Genomic DNA, 12447 nt, shown 5'->3' on the forward strand with positions numbered 1-12447 from the left:
GTTTTGGAATCCAAACGGTCTTCCAGAACAGATTACGTTCGAAAACCGAGGTAACACTGTACTTAAAACAAACAGGTTTTCCACTTCTTTTTGCCAAAAGGTTATTATTCGGGATGCAATTTTTTTTAACCTTATATTACACAGTAATATTTGTGACAGAAGATTGCCGGAAGAAATATCAACAACCTCAGATATGCAGATGACACAACCTTGATGGCAGAAAGTGAGGAGGAATTAAAGAACCTTTTAATGAGGGTGAAAGAGGAGAGCACAAAATATGGTCTGAAGCTCAACATCAAAAAAAACCAAGATCATGGCCACTGGTCCCATCACCTCCTGGCACATAGAAGGGGAAGAAATGGAGGCAGTGAGAGATTTTACTTTCTTGGGCTCTTTGATCACTGCAGATGGTGACAGCAGTCATGAAATTAAAAGAAGCCTGTTTCTTGGGAGAAAAGCAATGACAAACCTAGACAGCATCTTAAAAAGCAGAGACATCACCTTGCCGACAAAGGTCCGTATAGTTAAAGCTATGGTTTTCCCAGTAGTGATGTATGGAAGTGAGAGCTGGACCATAAAGAAGGCTGATCGCCGAAGAATTGATGCTTTTGAATTATGGTGCTGGAGGAGACTCTTGAGAGTCCCATGGACTGCAAGAAGATCAAACCTATCCATTCTTAAGGAAATCAGCCCTGAGTGCTCACTGGAAGAACAGATCGTGAAGCTGAGGCTCCAATACTTTGGCCACCTCATGAGAAGACAAGAATCCTTGGAAAAGACCCTGATATTGGGAAAGGTTGAGGGCACTAGGAGAAGGGGACGACAGAGGATGAGATGGTTGGACAGTGTTCTCGAAGCTGCGAACATGAGTCTGACCAAACTGCGGGAGGCAGTGGAAGACAGGAGTGCCTGGCATGCTCTGGTCCATGGGGTCACGGAGAGTCGGACACGACTAAACGACTAAACAACAACAACAATATCTGTGACACCGCCAGATGTCTGCACAAATATAAAATAACACGATTTCCAGAACCGTCCTGGACAATACTAACACACCCGAGACTCACTGTGTCACTGATCCAGGAAAACATAATGGGTGACAGGAGGTCTTACAGGCACTGCTGGAGTACAAATAAACAAATAGTAGCAAGCTAAACTGTATCGCTTGGCTTGGTGATCTGGCTTGTTGCCTGACCACTATCCCCAGCCAAGCATATTCCCTTCAGCTCAACAGCAGAGATGGCTTTTCAAACACAGAGCGCTGTGTTGACATCACATTCTCACTTTCCAGCGCACACGAGGTGGGGGCCCCGACACATATGGTGCGATCGTAAGGCCTCATAAAAATTAGAAGGCTTCCAGGAAACTTAAGAAATCAAAGGCTTGCACACAATGTGTGTGCTGGTTGCTTGCAGTTCGGGCGGCCCCACATGTCAAGGGGCTGGAATGGTTTTGCTGATAGGGTTGTAAAATGGAGTAATCAGATCACAATTGACCCAGCTTCGCATGATCACACCCAGCAGCAGCCAGCTCTGAAGTACTGGGTCCACCTTAAATGACTCGAAATGGCTGCTTAGAGCATATTAACAGAGACAAGCAACCAAGGTGCTTTCTCTGCTATGAAAGAATACAGGAATCTGTCTTGGGCATCGTCGGCGCAAGACATTTAAAGCAGTAGCGTGCTGCTTTAGGAGTCATGGCTTCCCTCAAAGAATTCTGGGAATTGTGGTTTGTTAAGGGTGCTGAGAGTCATCGGGAGACCCCAGTTTCCTTCCCAGAACTTCCCCGCAGTTCTAAAATAGTTGTTTAACAGCTATTCCCCCTCTGTAGGGAAGTCTGGGAGGGGTGTAGGGGCCCCCTAACAACTCTCAGCAACCTTAGCAAACTACACTTCCCAGGATTCTAAGGGGGAAGCCATGGCTGCTTAAAGTGGCATGATACCACTTTAAATGCATAATGCTAGCACAGAATTGTCTACACCAGGGGTTCCCAACAAAATTTTCTCGAGGACCCCTCCTCGAGCCGCTATTGTGACAAGGACCCCTATTAATTCCTAATTCCTAATCTAATTTTTCCAGTAAGCTTAACACTGATCTTGGAAGGGTTAGGTTCAAGGGACACCAACGATTTAGGTTCAATGGACACTGACAAGATCGGTTCGAGAGTCACTGACTTACTTGCTTGAACATCAAATGCATTATCTTCCTCTTCATCTGTAGGCCTTTGTCGTTTTAACGAACCACTTTTTAACCAACGGTCCATTTTTAACTACGCGAACTGTAGCTTCCGCGAAAACGACGCTTTGTTTACAAACACTATTGTTTTGCAAAGAGGCAGTGCGCGCCAGGGAGGAGGGAGGGGAATGGAGAAGACAGGGTACCTGCGCAGTAGCGCACAAATGAAGCCGACGCGCGCAAAGCATCTTGGGGAGGTGAGCGTTAGTAGAATGCGCGCACTGCCTCTTGGCAAAACAGTAGTGTTTGTAAAGCGCCACCTAACGACATACAGCAGAACTACTGCCTCTATCTAATTCTAGTTTTGCGCTAGACTCTGCTCATGCAGGAAGCGGCCAAAACAAAAAATCTGTTATCATACGAAATATATTTAATATATTTTTTTATTCTAATAGCATCTTGCGGACCCCTCTGGCATAGCTCGCGGACCCCTGGGGGTCCGCGGACCACCTGTTGGGAACCACTGGTCTACACCTAGAATTCATCCACACTTAATTTTAATAGGTGTGCCGTTTCCTGGTCCATGTCTGAGCGTTTGTTTGTTTGTTTGTTTCCCCCACTACTTTCCCCATGAAAACCCACTCTTTACTGCAGAATTGGAGCAAAGAGCCATTCGGGTTTTCTGTGGTTTGCGTATGCTCTGATTCATTGATAAAGAGCGGGTTTTCATGGGGAAAGCAGTGTGTGTGTGTGTGTGTGTCCCACACACAAAACCCTGTCAGACACAGACCTGAAAGGCCTGGGCTTGTGCCTAGAACTGTGGAGCAAATGTAAGGGTGGAGATGAGCTCTTAGTGACAGAGGTTCCTCAGGGTGCTGGCCAGGGTTTCAGACAGGAGATTTTTTTCATCCCTGCCTAAAGATGCTGGAGGTTGAACTTCTATATGCAAGGCATGAATAAACTGCAAATGTCCTGGAAAAACCAAGACATCCCATTTTTTCCTGCAAGAGCATGCCGGCCAATTTGGTTCCCATGACCTCGTGTGATTTCGTGCTGAGATCTCACTCCAAAAAAGCACTTTTTTCAGCACTACAGTGTCGCACAGTATCCCCAAATGCACAATTTTGGGTCCCATGAGAGCACAGTCCTGAACAAGTGCAGATTTTGGGCTCTGTGATCTTGTGCACGTTACATGACATGTGCGCGAGCACGGATGGGAAGACGTGTGTCCCAGTTTGGGGACTGAACATGTTGGAGGGTATGTGCTCTTCCACTGAGTAAAAGACCTTCAATTTATGTTGTCTACTTGTTTGGGACTTAAGCACAATTAATTTCAGCTGGATTGCAGTCCATGCACTTATGGGGAGGGAGAAAGCTTCGGGCAGCAGATCTACAAATTATTTCCTTGTCAATAGCAATAGTATTGATCTAGAGGTCAAAGCTTCTCAGTTTGACTATCAAAAGGAAGAGAGCTGGACTAGCTTGTGCATTTTGTCCAGCTTGGAACTCAATTTAATAGTGTGATTATTTCTTCACTCCACAACCAACAGGCCTCTTGAGAATATGGTGGATAGAATGACAAAGGAATCAGTCATAACTGATAAAGGCAATAAAGATTAATAGGGAAAGAATGTTCATGATTAATCTGACCATTAAAGTAAACGTGATGGAAAGATTTGGAGATGCAAAATTATGCTGCTCAAAATTCCTTTGGGGTAAGCAGTATTGTGCAGGGAGGGGGGGCAGAAAAATAAATTGGGAGCAAAGGGTGCTTTCGGACATTCATGGCTTTATTTACTTGGTTGTTTATTGGGGTTATATTGCAACTTTTTTTCTTATAAGGTGGCTCACAATCATATGGGTGGTAGACCCAATGAGTAGACCCATTGAAGTCAATGGCATAGCTGTCAAGTTCTCCCTTTTTTAAAGTGCTTGGAGGCGGTTGGAGGATGGATGGCGGCTAACAGATTGAGATTGAATCCTGACAAGACAGAAGTACTGTTTGTGGGGGACAGGAGGCGGGCGGGTGTGGAGGACTCCCTGGTCCTGAATGGGGTAACTGTGCCCCTGAAAGACCAGGTACGCAGCCTGGGAGTCATTTTAGACTCACAGCTGTCCATGGAGGCACAGGTCAACTCTGTGTCCAGGGCAGCTGTTTATCAGCTCCATCTGGTACGCAGGCTGAGTCCCTACCTGCCCACTGACTGTCTCTCCAGAGTGGTGCATGCTCTAGTTATCTCTCGCTTGGACTACTGCAATGCGCTCTACGTGGGGCTACCTTTGAAGGTGACCTGGAAACTACAACTAATCCAGAATGCGGCAGCTAGACTGGTGACTGGGAGCGGCCGCCGAGACCACATAACACCGGTCCTGAAAGACCTACATTGGCTCCCAGTACGTTTCCGAGCACAATTCAAAGTGTTGGTGTTGACCTTTAAAGCCCTAAACGGCCTTGGTCCGGTATACCTGAAGGAGCGTCTCCACCCCCATCGTTCTGCCCGGACACTGAGGTCCAGCTCCGAGGGCCTTCTGGCGGTTCCCTCACTACGAGAAGCCAAGTTACAGGGAACCAGGCAGAGGGCCTTCTCGGTAGTGGCACCCAGCTTGTGGAATGCCCTCCCACTAGAGGTCAAAGAGAACAACAATTACCAGACCTTTAGAAGGCATCTCAAGGCAGCCCTGTTTAGGGAAGCTTTTAATGTTTGATGGATCTCTGTATTTTAATGTTTGATGGATTTCTGTATTTTAGAATTTCTGTTTTGTTGGAAGCCGCCCAGAGTGGCTGGGGGAACCCAGCCAGATGGGCGGGGTATAAATAATAAATTATTATTATTATAAAGGGAAATTCCCTTATGCTGCATAGGCTTCCTCACGAGAAAAGGGAAAACTTGACAGCTATGGTCAATGGGCATGACCCAATTTAGAGCCAATTAATTTTATTTGGTCTACTCTGAGTAGGACTTAGCTAAATACCACCCCGTGTAAATTGATCACATTTTAAAAAGCAGTGTTTAAAAGCATCAGTTTAATACTAGAAAAAGCACAAAAATGTTTTTTTAAAATAAGAAACTGCAGTAGCCAGTGATAACATTAAAGTAGCACTCTGCCCAGTAAAGCCATAAAACCACAACATCAGGGGTTGCTTTCAACGAGGGTACAATCTGTGAACCTGTGCATAAGCATCAAATCTAAGATGAAGGAACCCTAAAAAATAAAATAAAAAAATTCCTTCCAGCGGTACCTTAGAGACCAACTAAGTTTGTCATTGGTATGAGCTTTCGTGTGCATGCATACTTCTACAGATATCTGAAGAAGTGTGCATGCACACGAAAGCTCATACCAATGACAAACTTAGTTGGTCTCCAAGGTGCTACTGGAAGGAATTTTTTTATTTTGTTTTGACTACGGCAGATCAACACGGCTACCTACCTGTAACTAGAACCTAAAAAATAAAGGAGCCTTCATTTATAATGATGCTTTCAAACTGCTGGATCGGGACCCAATAGTGGGTCATAGCCTGTTCTAAGATGGGTCACAGCAGCAACATTCCCACCATACCTATAGATGCTTGAAGAAAAAAGAAGAAGGAACAGGTCCACGAATGCATATTTGGGGTAAAGATGGGTCCCAGGTCTGAAATGCTTGAAGTCTACTAAATCAAACCTTTAAACTACATAAAAGCAGCAAACTGAAAAGTGTTGAAGCAAAATAGAAAAAAAAATTCCTTCAGTAGCACCTTAAAGACCAACTAAGTTTTTATTTTGGTATGAGCTTTCGTGTGCATGAACACTTCTTCAGATACACTAGAAACAGAAGAGTCAGACCCTTATATATATACAGAGGGTGGTGGGGGTGGGTGGGAATGGGTGATGGGCTGATGGGAGTGGTAAACCTGAGATGGCTGTTAACGACTGCTGATTACTGCAATTAGTCCTGGGGGGGGGAGCAAGGGCTGAGGCGCTAAAGAAAGCTTGATCATGCATAATGAGATAAGAATCCGATGTCTCTATTCATCCCATGTGGCTCCGTGGTTTTAAGCTTGGTAATGAGTTCCAATTCAGAAACTTCTCTTTCCAGTCTGTTCCTGAAATTTCTCTGTAATAAAACAGCTGCTTTGAGATCTTGTATAGAATGTCCTGGGAGATTGAAGTGTTCTCCTACTGGTTTCTCTGTCTTATGGTTCCTGATGTCAGATTTATGTCCATTTATCCTTTGGCATAGGGTTTGGCCTGTTTGTCCAATATAGAGAGCTGAAGGGCACTGTTGGCATTTGATGGCATACACAATGTTAGAAGATGAGCAATTAAATAGTCCTGAGATGGTATGTTGGATGTTGTTGGGGCCAGTAATGATGTTGTCCGGGTGTATGTGGCAGCAAAGTTGGCATCTGGGTTTATTGCAGGCTCTGGTACCAGTGTCCATGTTAAGCCTGGTGGTTGTATTATTGTGGGTGAGGAGTTGTTTAAGATTGGTGTTGGATCCTCTCAAATCTCTAATTCAAGATTGCTACCACCGAAAGTACACATGCCAAACATGTCTTTACATGCATCAATTGATGGCCACCAAAATTTATGGAAGGTAAGCCTAGCAATGGCTATTAGTCCATGGTCAAATACAGATATCAGGTGCTGAGGACAAACCACAAGGCAGGCTCATTACCTATATGCCTGCTGAAAACAGAATGCTAGCCCCAGTCTTTTGTCTGATCCTAATAAGATTGTCCTGTTTTATTGCAATTGCTGAGCAGCACCATGGGGGGGGGGAGGTGCACAGAAAGGCACCTTCTGATGCTGCAAAGCCCCCCCACACACACACACACCCATGCCATCCCTGTGTGTGGTCTTTCAGGGGCACATCCTGGAAAAAGCAAAGAAAACCACAGAAAACAGTTGTTCTCTGTAATCCCATGATGCGTCTTTAGCAAAGTGATTCATCTGTCAAATTTAATGGGATTGCTCACAGACTTTAGAGGATTCCTCTTCCAGCCGCCTCCCTAAATGCTCGGTTTAAGCCTAATGGACTTTTACCATGGGTAGATAAGGGGAAATTGTTTTTCTAGAATCATATTGGCCATGAGAGAAATTTCGCCGTTGCAGAAACCGGTGAGCTTAGTGCGAAAAAGCCCTAATAGCAAGTACGGGGAACCTTTTGCCCTCCAGATGTTGTTGAACTACAACTCCCATTGGCCCCAGAAAGCATGAGGAATAGTCAGGGACGATGGGGTTATAGTTCAGCAACATCTGGAAGGCCAGAGGTTCCCTACACCGGCCCTGTAACAAACACCAAATCCAGCTGGGCTCCATTGCACTTGGATCCTGAGAACAGTGTGGGTGATACACAGGAACCTGTTGATCAGCCTTAGAGTTTGCCCAAGATCTGATTCATTCATTCCACCATCTGTAACTTACAGGTTGATCAAAGCAGTCTTGGTAGCAGGGAGCTAGGGAGGTCGTGCTTAGAAAATGTTGATGGCATGCCTTGAAATCAGACTGGAGGAAATATAGTATTGTGTCAGGCAGGGATCGGAGAAACCCCCGTCTGAAACCCTGAGAGCCACTGCCGGTCAGTGTTTGTGGGGGATTATTGCAGTCAAACCAACAATTCATGTTTTGCCAGATGGGCACATGAAGGGGCTAAGGCTCACAGAGATATCCTGTAAAATTTGCTAGAGAGAATTCTGTGAGATCACTTCCTTTGTCTTCCTTGGCAGGAAGCTCTAACACTACATCCTTCCTACTGGGCATCTTTATCTTTCTTCATCATGCCTCCAAGCTCGCTACATGTGCATGTCTGAGCTCTGTAGCTCAAACACCATTTTTAAACTTAAGTTTTGTGCTGTACTTTTAGTAACTTAGATGGTAGTTATAAACCTGCCCTCATTTTGCTGCTGTAATTGCTGTTCCAAGAGCCAGATCATGTAAGTAAATACTACTTTTACTTCTTCACAAAACAATGTGTGTGTGACTATATTTTTAAGGGGGTGAAAAGGGGTAATATCAGGGAAAATCCAGTGTGCCTCAAAGCACCCTGGGTTATTCTTTCTAGAAGGTTAAACCAACCTTGTATTGGCTTTAAAGCTGCAATCTACTGATTTCATGCACGTGAGCAGGAAAGGATAGTAACTAAATAATATATCTTCTCCTAGTACCTAAATCCATTCCTATAGTGTTGACAATGCTGAGCAAGATTTGAATCAGTATAAGGCCCTCCAGATATTGTTCGGCTCCAGACCCCATCAGCCCCAGGCAGTGGTCAGGGATCATAGCTGCCAAGTCTCCCGTATTCCCCGGGAAACCCCCGTTTTTTAAAGCTGTCCCCAGCCAAAAAAACAGATTTTTTTGTTTTTTCCCGGTTTATTATGGCGCGGCGGCCATTTTGGAACTGGGCGGAGCATGCTCAGAAGCGACTTTTGATGCTGCTCTGCCCAGTTCCAAAATGGCTGCAGCGCGACTTCTGGTGCGGTGGCCATTTTGGAACTGGGCACAGCAGCATCAAAAGTCACTTCTGAGCATGCTCCGCCCAGTTCCAAAATGGCGGCAGCGCTACTTCCGGTATGCTATTTCCGATCCGGTCCCGTATTTTTCAGAGAGGAACTTGGCAGGTATGTCAGGGATGGCCATTGGCCATGCTGACTGGGGCTGACGGGTGTCCAACAATGTCTGGAGGGTCACAGATCAGCCAGTACTGATTTAGAGACAGCCCTCAGGCCACCTCCTAAACCTGGAAGTAATGGGTTCCACGTGCCAATTTTAGTTCATTTTTGAATGCAACCACGAAGGGAATGAAAGCAAGAGAGACAGGGACCGGGAAACAGATGCTTTCTCCATGCCTACATGGCAGGCCCCTCTCCCAACCTTCATCACATCTTCAAAACAGAGCCTGTCTTGTGGGGTTTCCACTGGCCAGAGAGAGCGTGGGACAGCCTTCTCGCATCTAACAAGCTAGTAAATACTTGGCCTTTTGGCATTCAAAATATTTGGAAGTGAGCTAAAAAAATGTTTTCTAATTGCTGTGTGGTTGTTTATTTATACATTGCTCCTGTGAAGCATCTTGAAGCAATTTCACAATAAAATAAAAATGCATCTAAAACCATTGCATATGTATAAAGCAATTGCATATATAAAGTCAAGCATCGCTGAAGATGCAATAGAGGTGGCGCCTGCCTGATATGTCACTGGACAGATTTCCAGTGGGTAGGTGCCACCACACAAAAGGCCCAATTCTGACACTGTGCAGAACAGACCTCCTGATAAGTTGGCATCCACAGGAGTGGTTGGGTATATAAGGGATGAGATAATATTTCAATATCCTGGTCCAAAGCAGAGAAAGCCAGTGTGGTACAGTGGTTAGAATGCCAGACCTTTGAGACTAGGGCTCAAACTCTGCCATGAAGCTCACTGAGTGACCTTGGGCCAGTCACTGCCTCTCAGCCTAACTTACCTCATAGGGTTGTTGTGGGGCTTAAGCACCACCTTGAGTTCATTGGACAAAAGCTGGGATATCAGTGCAATAAATAAATAAGCTGATGCACCTTGAACTTAGCCCTAACTGAGTTGGAATAACATGTGCTAGCAATACACTTTTTTAATCCATTGGGGTATACCTGTGCTCGTCCTGGCTTCAAAAGGCATAAAATCATAGAATCATAGAATCATAGAGTTGGAAGAGACCGCAAGGGCCATCCAGTCCAACCCCCTGCCAAGCAGGAAACACCATCAAAGCATTCCTGACAGATGGCTGTCAAGCCTCTGCTTAAAGACCTCCAAAGAAGGAGACTCCACCACACTCCTTGGCAGCAAATTCCACTGCCGAACAGCTCTTACTGTCAGGAAGTTCTTCCTAATGTTTAGGTGGAATTTTCTTTCTTGTAGTTTGAATCCGTTGCTCCGTGTCCGCTTCTCTGGAGCAGCAGAAAACAACCTTTCTCCCTCCTTTATATGACATCCTTTTATATATTTGAACATGGTTATCATATCACCCCTTAACCTTCTCTTCTCCAGGCTAAACATACCCAGCTCCCTAAGCCGTTCCACATAAGGCATCGTTTCCAGGCCTTTGACCATTTTGGTTGCCCTCTTCTGGACACGTTCCAGCTTATCAGTATCCTTCTTGAACTGTGGTGCCCAGAACTGGACACAATACTCCAGGTGAGGTCTGACCAGAGCAGAATACAGTGGTACTATTACTTCCCTTGATCTAGATGCTATACTCCTATTGATGCAGCCCAGAATTGCATTGGCTTTTTAGCTGCTGCATCACACTGTTGACTCATGTCAAGTTTGTGGTCTACCAAAACTCCTAGATCCTTTTCACATGTACTGCTCTCAAGCCAGGTGTCTCCCATCCTGTATTTGTGCCTTTCATTTTTTTTGCCCAAGTGTAGTACTTTACATTTCTCCTTGTTAAAATTCATCTTGTTTGCTTTGGCCCAGTTGTCTAATCTGTTAAGGTCATTCTGAAGTGTGATCCTTTCCTCTGGGGTGTCAATTTGGTGTCATCTGCAAACTTGCTCAGGATTCCCTCAAGCCCATCATCCAAGTCATTGATAAAGATGTTGAACAAGACTGGGCCCAAGACAGAACCCTGTGGCACCCCACTAGTCACTACTCTCCAGGATGAGGAGGAGCCATTGATGAGTACCCTTTGGGTTCGGTCAGTAAGCCAGCTACAAATCCACTGAATGGTAGCATTGTCTAGCCCACATTTTACCAGCTTCTTTACAAGAATATCATGGGGCACCTTGTCAAAGGCCTTGCTGAAATCAAGATAGGCTACATCCACAGCGTTCCCTTCATCTACCAGGCTTGTAATTCTGTCAAAAAATGAGATCAGATTAGTCTGACATGACTTTTAGTGATCACAGAGTTTCTTTCTAGGTGCTCACAGACTGTTTGCTTAATGATCTGCTCTAGAATCTTTCCTGTATTGATGTCAGGCTGACTGGGCGGTAATTGTTTGGGTCCTCTCTTTTCCCCTTTTTGAAAATAGGGACAACATTTGCCCTCCTCCAGTCTGCTGGAACTTCGCCTGTTCTCCAGGAATTCTCAAAGATAATTGCCAGTGGTTCTGAAATCACCTCTGCCAGTTCTTTTAATACTCTTGGATGTAGTTCATCTGGCCCTGGAGACTTGAATACATCTAAACTAGCCAAGTATTCTTGTACTACCTCCTTACTTATTCTGGGCTGTGTTTCCCCTGCTGAATCATCTGCTCCATATTCTTCAGGTCGGGCGTTGTTTTCTTTCTTGGAGAAGACTGAGGCAAAGAAGGCATTGAGGAGTTCTGCCCTTTCTCTGTCCCCTGTTTGCATTTCACCATCTTCTCCTCTGAGTGACCCCACTGTTTCCTTGTTTTTCCTTTTGCTACGGACATACCCATAAAAGCCCTTTTTGTTGCTTTTAACCTCTCTGGCGAGCCTGAGTTCATTCTGTGCTTTAGCTTTTCTGACTTTGTCTCTACACGTGCTGGCTATATGTTTGAATTCCTCTCTGGAGATTTCCCCCCTTTTCCATTTTTTGTACATATCCCTTTTAAATCTTAACTCAGTCAAAAGTTCTTTAGATAGCCAGCCATAGGTTTGGAAAGGATCACAAGGGTCATCTAGTCCGACCCTCTGCAATGCAGGAATCTTGCCCAGTGTGGGGCTCAAACCCACGACCCTGAGATTAAAAGTCTCATGCTCTACCAACTGAGCTATCCCAGGATAATGGTCTGGTTTCTGTCCTGTTGCAATCAGGATGCAGCGAAAAGCAATTAAAGTTGCGCTTTACAGTCAAGCGGTGTGTCTTATTTTCTTGTTTTCGACAGTGCTACGTCCCATCTGTCTCCTATTCCATAGGCGGGAGACAGCCCCTGAATTGCAATGGCCAAAAAAATGTTTGGCTCCCATTGTGAAGTCCGATGAGGCAGTTTCAGTTTGTCTGAAGCCTGTGGAAGAAAGGGGGGGGGAGACACCAGAGGATTAGTATCAATGTTTCGGAAACAGGCTGGTGGTGTGGGTTTGTGCGTGAGACGGGAGGAAAACTTACGTCATTTTTAATTAACTCTCCTAGCCATTTAAATATCTCCTCTCTCTTTCCTCACCCCTCTGCTTTTCTCCCCCTTTTCAGTAATCCCAGCCTTATCATTTTGGCTGTATCTTACGGTGCCCATAGTGATACTTGCACTTTCAGAAGACTTCAGAAAGCAACCGTCGCCTCTGCTGATCCAAATAGCCACCTATTGTTCCATTGACGGAAACAGGCCCCATGGAAGAAAAAAAGGGGCTCTGCTT

At 45.2% G+C, this 12447-nt stretch overlaps 1 non-coding gene across 1 annotated transcript; it reads right to left on the reverse strand.

The window, feature by feature from the left end:
- Nucleotides 1-11804: 11804 nt before the first annotated feature.
- TRNAK-UUU (transfer RNA lysine (anticodon UUU)) lies at nucleotides 11805-11878 on the reverse strand. The gene has a single exon. It is a non-coding gene; the product is annotated as a tRNA-Lys (tRNA).
- Nucleotides 11879-12447: the final 569 nt, after the last annotated feature.

This window comes from Zootoca vivipara, chromosome 8, assembly GCF_965207765.1.
Source record: "Zootoca vivipara chromosome 8, rZooViv2.hap1.1, whole genome shotgun sequence".
Taxonomy (NCBI): domain Eukaryota; kingdom Metazoa; phylum Chordata; class Lepidosauria; order Squamata; family Lacertidae; genus Zootoca; species Zootoca vivipara.